The sequence below is a fragment of the Hydra vulgaris genome, chromosome 11 (assembly GCF_038396675.1).
Source record: "Hydra vulgaris chromosome 11, alternate assembly HydraT2T_AEP".
Taxonomy (NCBI): domain Eukaryota; kingdom Metazoa; phylum Cnidaria; class Hydrozoa; order Anthoathecata; family Hydridae; genus Hydra; species Hydra vulgaris.
The window spans coordinates 20,265,675-20,280,000 of NC_088930.1; positions in this window are offsets into that span (position 1 = coordinate 20,265,675).

The window sequence follows — 14,326 nt, forward strand, 5'->3', positions numbered from 1 at the left end:
AATAACCGATAAATTTGAAATAGCAATAGCTATATCATCAGTTTATTTATCATATTATTTTCTTATAACACAAACAGCAAGTACAAGTTTGTGCATAGATTTGTTATAATAATGTGTACTCTAACAAGAACGATATAAAAAGTAATTTTTTTTTTTTGATTCAATATGATGCCTATCTAATTAATATATTCTATACTTTATTTATAGTTTATAGATTCAACTGAACAAGGGGTGAGAATCGACTAAAAGTTACTTTGAAGACCACGAATATTTGCAAAAGATATTTTGAACGATAAAATGAATTACATTGTTATAACAATGTAATTCTTTTTTTCGTTTAATATTTTTATCATTAAAATAACAAATGAAGTTAAAAATTTCAAAATAATTTTCATATTTGTTTCCTAAAATACTGTGGGTCAAATAAAATTGATATATGCGACATGGTATTTGGATATCAAAAAGAATTGATTAAATATTTGTATGTTACGGTATAAATACTCCCTTGTTTTATGAGTGTACTCAACAGCGTAGCAGCGTACTCCCTTGTTTTATTTGTAAACAATGTTTTTTTATTTGTAAACAATTTGTAAACAATACGTATTATAAATTTAGAAGTTTGTCAAGTGCCAATAAAAACATATGCAAACAAATAAAATGTCTCAACAAAACGTCCTTTGTAAAGTAAGTGCAGTAAGTGTACACATATCGAATGAGGGTGTTCATTTGGGAAGGGAGTGTTTTAATTAAAACTCTTTCTCAAGTTTTAACTTTATTACCGTCTTGCTTTTATCTTCGATTTAAAACAAAAATAAAATAATATTTTACAGGAAAACTTTCTGACGGCTAGTAAAAGTATATAATAGATAATTATTTGACAGTTTTTTTTTACTTTTAAAAATTCAAAACATTATATTATAATGAAGTTCAACATTTTCATTACTTAATTTAAATTTAATATTTACATTAATTTTGAAACTAATTTTAATATTTTTAACAATCTTATTTTACTTTAAACTTGTATACATAATGCTCTATAAAATTCCAATGACATTTCTAAATTCACCTTCTTTGGACACTTGAAATGTCTATAACATTTTTCGATCTGAATCTATATTGCACATTAAAGACTTACGAAAAGCAATTATGCTCCGCTCTACATTATGTAAAAAAATGCTCCGTAATAAATCTGATATTTCGGCGTTAACGTACAAAAAACAAAGAAATAGGGTGGTAAATTTGAACTGTAAACTACAGAAAATTTACTTTGGGAAAATTAAAACTCTCTATTTCAGATACATCTATCTGGAAGTTAACTAAACCTTGCCTATCAGATATATCAGGTAATTCTAACGTATCACTTTAGTTGAAAACGGTAACATCGTCCCTGATAACTTTTTATTGGCTAATATTTTAAATAACTATTTCATGAACGTTGCAATGCCATCTGGTAATACAGACCTCATAAATTCGTCTTCATTTCTTGGTCTATAGACCCAGTTAATGCACCTATCGAAAATTATATTGATCATCCCAGTATAATAAACGTAAAGAAAGAGTTTAGAATGTGTACACATAGTTTCAAACTCCATCAAATCACACCTCTTGATATTACAAAATTTATAAGGTCTATGAGTAATAATAAAAATACAAGTGGTGATGTACCAACTTCAATTTTAAAATCTTATATTGTTTAATTTTAGGACAACCTTACAGATTCCATAAATAACACTATTAATGATAACAATTTCACGTCATTTCTAATATTGGCTGATGTTATACCGTGTTTTAAGAAAAACGACCTAACAGATAAGTCGAATTACCGTCCAATGAGTATACTACCAGCCCTTCTCTAAAGTTTTTGAAACTATTTTATATGCGCAAACTATGATGTTTATTGAGCCTAGATTTGATAAAATTTTGTGTGGTTTTCGAAGCGGTTATAGTACTTAGCTTGCACTCTTTTGTTTACTTAAAGTGATATGAATGTATTAATAATGGAGATATTGTTGGATTAATAATAATAGAGCTCTCAACAGCGTACGACTTTATCCCGCATGATTTATTAATTGCTAAATTAGATGCATAGAGTTTTACTAAAGAAAGTCTAAATCTCTCGCTATCTTATATTTGTGGTTGTAAACAAAGGGTAAGATTAGGGTCTTCTGCCTCAAGCTGGGTAGATAAGTTATCTGGAGTGCCTGAAGGGTCAACCTTTGAATCCATTTTGTTTAATATCTTTATTAATGATTTATACATTAAAGATACGGAATTTTGTAATTTTTGTAAATGTGATTATCACATTGAGAGGATTATTTTTAGTTTGCAAAAAGAAGCAACCAATACCATCAATTAGTTTTAATTACATTCTATGGTTGTTAATCCAGATAAGATAAATTTATACGATAATTTCCAATAAGATAAGTTCCAATTTCTTTCTTTTTTTTTTGCCTCCGATAAGGTACTACTTGTTATAACAAATGATAAAGATTTAAAGTTTGGGGAACACATTAAACAGTTAAGCAATAAAGTTAATGGTAAATGTTTTGCTCTTTCACGTATAAAAATTTTTTATCGGAGGGAGGATGGGGCCAGGGGGCACTCAAGCTCTATTCCCCCCCCCCAACCCCCTCACATACACACCTTTTTTCTAAACTTTTTTTTTAGAAATTTTCAGATATAGAGGACTTGTTATAGAAATTGACAACTGTGATCTACCCATCCCCCACCCCCCCACCCCCCCCACCCCCCCCACCCTCCTTAACTTCGAAACCCGTGTCGTCGGCCCTGATTTTGTCTAACTTTTCCTATTGTCCTCTAGTTTGGATGTTTTATTCAAAAAAAGTCACAAACTCATTAATCGAGTTCATAAAAAAGCTCTAAGCAGAGCTTATAAAAGATTTGATTTTTCTTTAGATGAATTATTAAATTTTAATCAGTCCAATGTTCCGTCTAAGAAATTTGCAATTTCCTATGAATAAAACTTTTAAATCCATTAATTGACTAAATCCAGAATTTATGATGAATCTTTTCACTATAAAAAATCTTACGTATAAACTTCATTTTAGAAAAAATCTGATTCTACCTCCTTAAGGCTCCGTATATAATACATGCTGTACGTTATATAAAACCACCTCGCTGCGGAACAATCTAGATAACGAGACCATATCCGCAAAAAGTCTTAAGATGTTCAAAAAACATATCAAGAATTGATATGGTAATAATTGCGTTTGGAAAACTTGTTGTTTTTAAAAATTTGTTTTATTTTATACTGGCATATCTTTAGCAAGGATTACAATTTATAGCATTATACAGTATTATTACAATTTTTTTTTTATTAATACAATAGTAAAATTTCATGACATTTGTTTTTTATTGAAACAATTGTAATTTTTTTATGACATTTATGCGTGTGTGCGTGTATACTGTTTATAAATTTAAGTGCAATGTTAATATAGTATATATAGTATAATGTCTATAAAGTTAAGTGTAATGATTTAAAGTATTTTTAATGTTAAAACTATCTTGTGGAAATCTATTTGAAATAAAGTTTTTTTTTTTTTAAACAATATTGAAATTTTTTAAATTTTTATTTATAGGATTAGATCATTTTTACAAATAAACTTTTTATTTGTACATATATACTTACAAAATTTATGTTTTAATGCATAAAAAAAATGGCAAGGACAGGAAAAAGACAGGTTTGTCATATAACTATAATTCTACAGACACATTTGTATATATGTAAGTGTAAAAAGCTGTAATAAAAATGAAATGTATTTAAAAAGTTTTGTAGAGTATTTAAAGTAGTGTTACATACATCAAAAGTTTAACAATTAAAATAAATTTCCAAACCCTTTAAAATGTGTTTTAAAACTTCTTTAATTTTATCTATAATTCTATTACTACAAAAAATTTTAAAAACATCGAATTTTTAATAATAAGCAAGAATCACACTAAATATAATTTAATTTAATTTAAAATATCTGAGAAAAATTTTAAAACAGGAAAACGTCTCAAGTTTTGTTTCTATATTTGTTCTATAATTACACAATATTCAAAGACAAGATTCGTTTCTTTCAAAATGAAGTTACTAATATCGAGCTTATTAGTTTTTTGGTAGAGTTAAGGCGGTCATTAAATTTAGTTTAATGAAAGCAAAAAAAATTAGATATAATAAATTTTTATAAGTTGTGGTGGTTTAGTATAGGGTGTAGGGGGCAAGCTGCCCCCTCGCACTCACTAAGTCAATCTACTGGCGCTCCGAAAAATATTAGCTTCTCATTACAGAATTCTGAGTTTATATTAAACGAAAATTAAAAATTAGGCAATAACCTTTTAAACCAATCAGCAAATATACTTTGAGAAATATTAACTGAATGAACCTTTTTGTCAAACAAACTTAAATCAATTTTGTATTACCTAATGAGCGCCACACCTTTGGAGTAAAGTTGTTATGCCGAATTTTAATTTTAAAATACAGGTGCCGAAATTATCTCCCTGCCGAAATTAGAACCAAGTGCAACTTCATGATTGGTAAAATACATAGAACTTGTTTTATAAGGAAGATTTAGCAAAAGAAGAATTACATAACTTTTGTAACCGAACTTGTTGCAGATTTTTTTAAATAAAAACTAAAAGATTTCAAAAAACTTTTGGAGTTGGATTTAATCACCTCAAGTGTCTATAAAATTTTTGACATTTGTTGGTTTCCAAAATTGTTCTTGGAGGTTTCACGCACGGATATCTTAATGCACCTGAGTCTAATCCGAGATAAATGCTTGTAAACTTTAAGTGCACCACTCGCGTGCAACACTTCCAAGACAAAATAACTCTAAAACATAAATCATGAAATGTGCTTTATGAATTAATATTACAACTATGAATTAATATTATGAATTATTGTAATTAGAAATTTGTTTATTTCTTTGACTATTCAATACATTCAAAGGAATTTAGAAATCTATCATCGTACTATCCATCGTACTACTTCATCAATAGCTTAACCAATCATTCTTATAGTGAAAGATTTTTGGTCAACAACGTGTTGAACGAATTCAACAAGTCAATACAAAAAATAAACGATCTTTGAGCTTTTCCACTTTGTTTACCTCATGATACATCAAAATGATACATAAAAACATGATACATCAAAATACACAGTTGCAGAACGATAGATTCAAGTACCTTGTTACATTTACTTTTTATCATTTTTTTTTAGTTTAAACTTGATTTAATTGACCAGTCCAAGTTTTGAAAAGTTGGCTGTTTTATGATTCTGTTTTAAAGAAAGTAAAATAAAAATCAAATCAAAACTTATTTATTTAAACAGCAACTTTAAAAATAAAGCAACAGCAAAAAGAATTCGATCTTGTTGAAAAAATTTGTATTATTGAAAATCTTTGGTGTTGTGTCAATTTTTTAACACTAAGAAATGATTACATTTTTTGAGTCTATTTTTTTATTAGCAATTTTTATTACCTTTTTTTAATATATATGATATATATGATATATATATATATATATATATATATATATATATATATATATATATATATATATATATATATATATATATACATATATATATGTATATATGTGCACACATTGCAATGTGTGTATATAATATATACACATTACAAAAAATGATTTATAAATTGCAAAAACAGATTTTTTTGGTTGAATAATTAAAGGCTATTTTCATGAAAAATCCACGGGTAGTAAATGCTGCTTCAGATAAGGGTGAACTTCTAAAATGTGCCTGTTTGAGCCTGCTGCAATTAATTTCTGTTTTTACAAAACAAAGCAAATCCTATTTAATTTTTTTTCTCCTAAATCATTTAATGTTTCGTTGTTAACTTTTTTTGTTTATTAATTTATGTCGTTAATAATTTAATATTATTTTGTTTATAAATAACGACTATATCATACTGGATAGCTAACTTATTTTATTGGGAACAATAAAAGAGAGGTAAGACTCCAGTTTAATGTGCGAAAACATGTATATCTTCAAGTAGATTTTTTTTTCTTCCAAAAATTGCTCATTATTTTTTTGGTCAAGTTAACTACCTTTTTTTTTCAAGTATTGGTCAAGTTAACTACCTGCTGACTACTAAGTTAGCTATATGCTGACTATTAATTCAACGACCTGCTGACTATAAACAAAGAGATTTTGTGAAGTTATGATTGGGTTATTATACGAAATTTATATTTTACATTGCAGCCACCTCTTAAAAATAACCGACGTTAATTTCTCCTTGAATGATTTCTCCTTGAATGAAATGAAATTTTAACAAATAATTTCTCCTTGAATATTGAAATAATTTCTCCTTGAATGAAATGAAATTTTAACAAATACCATTAAATATTAATAACAAATTTAATATTTTACAATTCTTATTATATTCCATTAAATATTAATAACAAATTTAATATTTTTAAAATTCTTATTATATTCCATTAAATATTAATAACAAATTTAATAACAAATGCTGTTGGTATGACTTTGGTGCAATTAGGTTTGCCAGATGTCCGGCTATTACATTGGAGAATATAGCCGAAACCATAAAGATAAAGATTTTTAATGTGTTCTCCTCCGTAAAAGCCGGATATCTAGCAACAATAGGTGGAACAAAAAACACGAACTTTTTTTTGTTAGACCTATGACCTCGCTAAGAGTAATAATTTTTTAATAACAAGTTTAAAATTTTTAAAGCTTCAACATAGTGTGCAACTTTCAACATTACGTGTTAAGCAAGTTATACCAAGACACACTTTAAATTTGGCGTTATGTTCATTTTGCAAATCTCATATTTTAAATATTGAAAAACTATTAGAAAAATTTTATAATATGAAATTTAAGTAATAGGTTTTAAATCATATAAACCAATTTTTAATACTCCTTGGGATATTAAACAAACACAGGTCACAGAATTACATGTAAAGACATAGTATCCAACTCACTAAATTAGAAAGGTTATGAGAGGACAACATTAGAACTTAGAATTCACTTTTTTTTAAAAGGTTAATCATATTCATTTTAATTTTATTTGTGATATTCTGTGCACGCATCGGACATATAGAATGTTAATAAAGAAAGATTTTATATTTTATAAAAATTAGTATTTAAAATATATTTTATAAATCATCTAATCCCGTCATTGGAAAAGTACATGCAAACTGGCACACCTCTTGACGCAACGAACCTTCTCCGTCCATAATCGTCCGGTTGGTTTTAAATATTGATTTATATTCCTTTAATGTTTCTAAACAAATTTATAGAATTTCATTATTAAAGCAAGATCAAGCATTGATTGTTTACTCTACATAAGTGTCTTTAAATAGATCATGTTATTTTTTAAAAGTTTTAAAACTCTTAAAGGTTTATTAATAATAAACTTTATCAAATTAAATAACTAGTCTATCCTGCCTAATTTTAGACATAATTGGACCGCAAAAAAAAAACGCGTTTTGCGTTTCAAAATAAAAACTCATACGCAAACAAACGCATTTGATCAAACTCAATGCGTTTACTTTTGTAAACGTAAACGAAATTTACACAAGCTTAAGATCTATTGCAGATGATGGAGATAATGACTTTTATTTAATATCAGTTAATATAACAATTAAGTGATATTAAATAAAAGACAAACACTTTATTTAAGAACATATGTAATAATAGCTTTTTTTTTTAATTTTAAATTTATAAATAAGATTTTGACATTTTTGTTTCGTCCAATAACTTACACATTATGAACCCATTATGAATAAAAAAAAAAAAACACTTTGATCTCTCAGTGTTTACATGTATAAACCCTGGAAGATCCAAGTGCTTCGTTATTTCAGTGTTGAAACTGGTTTCGAGACAGAAATGTTTACTATGACTATAATATACTACTTGTATTTATAAATAATAAAAAATAGAAAGTAGAACAGGATAAGGGAATATTCACATATTATGCCATACAAAAAAATTTAAGATCCCCTTGGTCACAAAGTATTGCGAAAAAAACTCCTCCCCCTCTTTTATCATGTCTCAGAGTAATTTTATTTTTTAAATTGTTTTTGTTCTCTTCTTTTGCCAAAACAATAAAATCTATTATGCAAACAATGTGAAAATAAAATATGCAAACAATAAGTGCAACAAGGCCATTGACATCTTCAGCCATAAGGTCTTCAAATAATACTTCAGACTCCAATAATTCTATCCCTCCAAACCAGAAAGACCCAATATCAAAGTTTTTGGCTAATAGTCTTTTGGCAAATTTATCCAAGGACTCGTGTAATTTAATAAACAAAATGCACGATTTTGACTAAAGAAACTGAAACTCTGTTAAAAAAGTTGTGAACTGAATTGAACGAGTATTTAAATTACTTTTTCTTCGATTTAAAATACTAACAACTACATTATTTATTTTAGGAATATACATCATATCTTCATTTCATTACATTTGATAATCAAATAAAAAAATCACAAAATGATGTCATGTTTTTATGCATATTGTGTGATCAAAAGTTCACAGCTCATATTTGTTGAACATTTGATAATAGGACATATTTGACAATATAAAATAGTCATATAATAGTCATATTTGACACTATAAAATTCTTCATTAAATCACATTAATTGATAGATGCATTTAATAATTAAGAATTATCAAACATAATAAAAAATTGGACGATGCCCCGTGGTCACTTTATTTAGTCATCCTCCGTAATGTTGGATTTTATTGCGATCAGTGCAATATTAATGAAAAAGAAATATGATGGGACGCCACAATGAAGAAAATATCAAATTAGGAGTTAAAAGAATAACCTTTACTTTCAATAAATCCAAAATAGTTAAATGTATTTAACTTTATGGCTTTAATTACTGTAAAGAATCCTACAGATGAGTTGTGTACAATTACAAAGTATATAGTCCAAGTATATTGCCCCATGTGGTTTGCCCATAAAAGGTCTGGTCTTTATAAAGATGCTCCTAGACTTCTTCATAAGACAATTGAGCTTGTTAAAAATCAGGCAGACAATATACAACAAATTGTTTTTCAAAATCTTCAAGCAAACTCTTATTGCTGTCTTCAAGAAAACTTTTTATATTCTATGCTGCAAGATGATGAAAAACATATAAGGGCTCAAGCTATTAAGCAAGTTTTGCACATAAGGCAATCAAGAGAAGTAAATCCTGAAGTCAAACCAAAAATCAAAGCAAAATTAATTATGCCTATTAACTTTAACGCTTATACATGGAGTAGTTTAGTTGATGTTTCTTTAATTGAGGTTGAACCTCCAACTTCTATCCTAATTTCATCATTTGAATTAGAGAATGCTTTGCAAACTTCTAAAAAACCTATTCTTACAGATTTACCCAACAATTCACAGTCAGTGGAAAGGTCCGTGAAGCTTGTATCAGAGGCATCAAAGATAGTTTATGGTCAAGTAAAGAGACATTTTTATTCTAACTAAAAACCAAAGCAGAGCAGAAAATATATGTAGTTAATCTAAAACTGATTACTTTATACCTTTTTCTTGAGAAAATGTTGTTTTTTTTTCAATTTAATTTGGTTCACATACCTAAGTCCAAAGGCATCCTTGACTTGACTACTGTCAAGAATAATTTTTTTAAATGACAAATCTCTCTCAACCTTTAACTTTGAAATCACCCTTGTGCAAAAAAACATGTTGAACGCGGTAATTTCAGAAATAAAAGGTGGCTAAGGCAGCCAGAAACAAAATTTAAATAAAAATATAAAGTTTAAGGGGGGGGGGGGGACTCTTGCCCCTCAGCCCCCTGTTTTTATCCCAGTGTTTAAGATTAAGTGGTAAATATTCATCCATAATATTCAAATATTCTAATGGAAAGAATATTTGTATCAAAGTTTGTACTAAAGTATAATAATATTAAGAATGCTATAAAAATGAATAATTCATTGAAAACAAGAAAATACTTTAAAACTATTTCCCAAAATTGCCCTTAACCCAATTGGTCTGAAATTTTCAGGATTGTCTTAGAATAATATGTACAACAAATCCCAAAGTGAGCCAATATGATCTGAGAAAAAAAGTATATTTTGGTAGTGGCTTACTATACATATATATATATACATATATATATATATATATATATATATATATATATATATATATATATATATATATATATATATATATATATATATATGTATATATATATATATATATATATATATATATATATATATATATATATGTATATATATACATATATATATACATATATATATATATATACATATATATATATATATATACATATATATATATATATATATATATATATATATATATATATATATATATATATATATATATATATATATATATATATATATATATATAAATAGAACTCTTATATGTTGTCAGAAAGTTTTTTCCCATATTTTTTTTTTATTAATTGATTGACTGCCTGCCCCAACCAAACCCTCAGTCAATGTAGCAGCACTCCCTTGCGAGTCAGGCTAAAAGATAGTAGATGCAGCAGCACTCGGTTGCGAGTCAAGCTATTTGTCAGTCAATATAGCAGCATTCCGTTGCGAGTCAGGTTATTTGTCAGTCAATGTAGCAGCACTTTGTTGCGAGTCAGGCTATAAGATAGTCGATGTAGCAACACTCAGCGCATGATTTACAGTAAAAAAAATAAAAATAAAATTATTTTATTAAAAAAAATAAAAATAAAAACATTGTTTATATTGTTAAAAATATTCAGAATGTTTTTAACAATAATTAAATTTGCGTTTCAATTATATTTGCGTTTTTGCGGATTTTTTAAAAAACGATTTATTTGTAATTAAATTAATGGTTTTTACTTTCTGACAACACGCAAATGTTGGACGAAGGTCAAAAGTAATTAAAAGTGACGTATTTGTTGGCATAAGAATCATTTTTTTCCTTCCGTACTCCCAAATGCAACAAACTATATATATATATATATATATATATATATATATATATATATATATATATATATATATATATATATATATATATATATATATATATATATATATATATCAGGCTTGGTCAGGAAGGCGTGCGATTTCAAATCTTTATATGACCACGCAAATAATATTTTGTTTGATGATTTAACCACGGTTTTTAACAAATGCGCTGAAATAATTAGTTTTTAATTACGTCGAAAATAAATAATTTCGATACGTTTATCTTTACTAACGTTTTTTATTAGCAAAACGCTTTTAAATAAAGTAGCTAATGATTTTAATTAAAGTATCATTGAAAGTTGTATAATTTTTTATTTATATTATTTAATTATATAAGGTTTTTTTTATAAGTAAAACAAACGTAAAAATTAAAAAAAAAAAAAATGATTTTATAAGCGACGACTTTAAACAGCGAAGGTCTCTTTATATTAGAATTTATATTAGAATTTAACTTTATATTATAATAACTTTATATTAGAATCATTTAAGTTTTTACTGAGAAGAAAAAAAAAAAGACAAACTTTTTTGAAAGCCGTTTGAATTAAATAACTTTGATCTTTACTTAGGTATTTAAATTATTGAATCGCATTTAAATAAAGTAACAAATCACATTTTTTATATTTACATAAGTATTTATTTTTTATTATAAATGTTTTTAAATAAAAAAAAATTATAACAATTTTTTAAATAAACTTTTTAATTATTTTTACTTTTTTTACTTTTTGTGCGAAGAATTGTTAAGAATCTTTTTTTAAACTTTTAAATGTACGCGTTTATTAAACAATTGTCTGTTGTAAGTTGTTACTTTATTTAAAAAAGGTTTAGCATAATATGAAATTATAAAAACATTAGTAACGATAAACGATTCTTTTATTGTTTTCGAATAACACTCATTTGAAGTTCCCTTAGGTAAAAAAAATATGAGTGCGCTAATACTTTCTGGAAGCACTGTATATATATATATATATATATATATATATATATATATATATATATATATATATATATATATATATATATATAAATATATACACAAATATATACACATATCTTTGTGTCTCTTTTTTATGTTTTAATACTCCATGATTAAGCTTTGTATAAATGATTTATCTTCTTGCTTTATCTTACTGCTTATTAGAAAAGGTAATTTTATAATGTAGTATAAAAAAAAAAAAATTGTTGATATTTTTAATAATCTCATCTATTGACATATTATTATACAACTTAATATATATAAAACTATAACTTAACTAGCCTAATGTATAATTTAAATCTAAATAAATATACATTATATCTTGAAAAAAAAACTTCACAAGCAAAATCAGAAAATCTGACTTAAAAATGTAATGAAAATTCAAAAATTACTTATCAAAGCCAAAGAGAATATATATATATATATATATATATATATATATATATATATATATATATATATATATATATATATATATATATATATATATATATATATATATATATATATATATATATATATATATATATATATATATATATATATATATATATATATATATATATATATATATATATATATATATATATATATATATATATATATATATATATATATATATATATATATATATATAAGTTTGGTACAAATCAAGTGTGCATTTTTTGAATTTTTGTGAATACTTCTTGTATAAATATATAAAAATATTTTGATACTCTTTGCTAGCTTGTAATATCAAAGCTTATATGTAATTGTACAAAAGAACTGTTTCAGTAGAAAAACAAATAAATATTACTTATTTTGTTAAAAATTCAAATAGATTATTAATATCCAATTGTCGTCCTGTTATAAAATAATGTTGTCCTATTTTCAAATAGTTTAATAAATTTAATTGTCGTGCAATTATAAAACTTAATATAAGTTAAAATATCTTGCTAAACTTTTTTTAAATTTTCACAAATTGTTTAAAGGATGATGAGAGTTAAAGTCAAAAATTTTGATGAACTCTTAATCAGCCTTAAAATTTAGGTTAAAAAGTAACATCTTCAGAGTTCATAGTATTACACAGAAGGTGTAAGCTAGTTCTGCAAAACAGCTGTAAAAATTTTCTTTTTACAAAAACTTACATGGTAGCTCTTTGTAATTAACAAGTTGGTAAAAACACATAGCATGACAAATGACTTTGCTCGTTTTTTCTAAAAATTTTATTGTCTTTTCTTCATAACTTTTTTTCCATTAAAACGTTGAATTTTTACCACTTAATTTGATTTTTTTAAACCATTTTTTTTTCAACTATTACAACAACAACAACAAAAAATGCCACAATCACTTGCATTTTTTTGATGCCATAATCCACTTTTATTTGGTTAACTTATTTGACTTAAATACTTATTCTTGCTTTTAATGTCAGTGTTTATATGTAACTGTACAAAAAATTACTGTTCAGTAGAAAAAACATTTTAATTTTACTTCTTTAGTTAAATTTTCAAATAGAGTATTCATATCCAATTGTCATTTTTTACATATAAGTTAATGTAGCCTGCCAAAGTTTTTCTAAATCTTCAAAAAGTGTTAAATGGTTTAAAAACGAAGTTTTATTAGAGTTATGTAATAAAAAAAACATATTAGTCTCCTCAAAACCAAGGTTGAAACAAAACATGAAAACAAAATCTTCTTAGAGTTCATATATTAACATGGAGCATATAAGCTAGTTTTGCAATCAGTACAAATTTACAACTTTTAAAAAGTCTTTTTTAAAAAATCTTCAACTCTTTATAATTAACATATAAATCAGTTTATAAATAAAGTTCTTTACCAGTAGTCTGGTAAAACTGCATTTAATCTTTGTATGCAAAAGTACTTCAGAAGTAGTCAAGTAAAACAACTGCATATTAACTACATATAAACTTTGTATTCGATTATGCTTTAAGCTCAAAGACATTATATTTTACAAGAAACATATGAAATGAAAATTATCTTGTACAAATAGATTTTGATACCTTTTAAATGCTCTGAAGAGAACTAAAATGAAATTAATAACACAAGAATTGTATTGATAAACTTAGTTGCTTACTTTAAAAATTATTTGCTTGTTTTGATTTTGATTTGATTTTTCATCAAAAGCGCACTAGCCTCTCTTTTAAAATCAGCGAATCAGATTGCTGATATTTCTGCCCATTCTGAGCCTGTATAGGGTTTCAAAATATGCCTCCAGGTCTTTCTAAACTGCAAGTGAAGCCGATTTTTATGTTTACTATTTTAATCGGTCACTATAATATCGGGCAAAAACAGTAAATTTCTGACATCATTTGCTTTACTTTGCAGAAGCTTTTATTTAAATTAACTAGTTTCTTTGATAGTTTCATACTAAAAATAA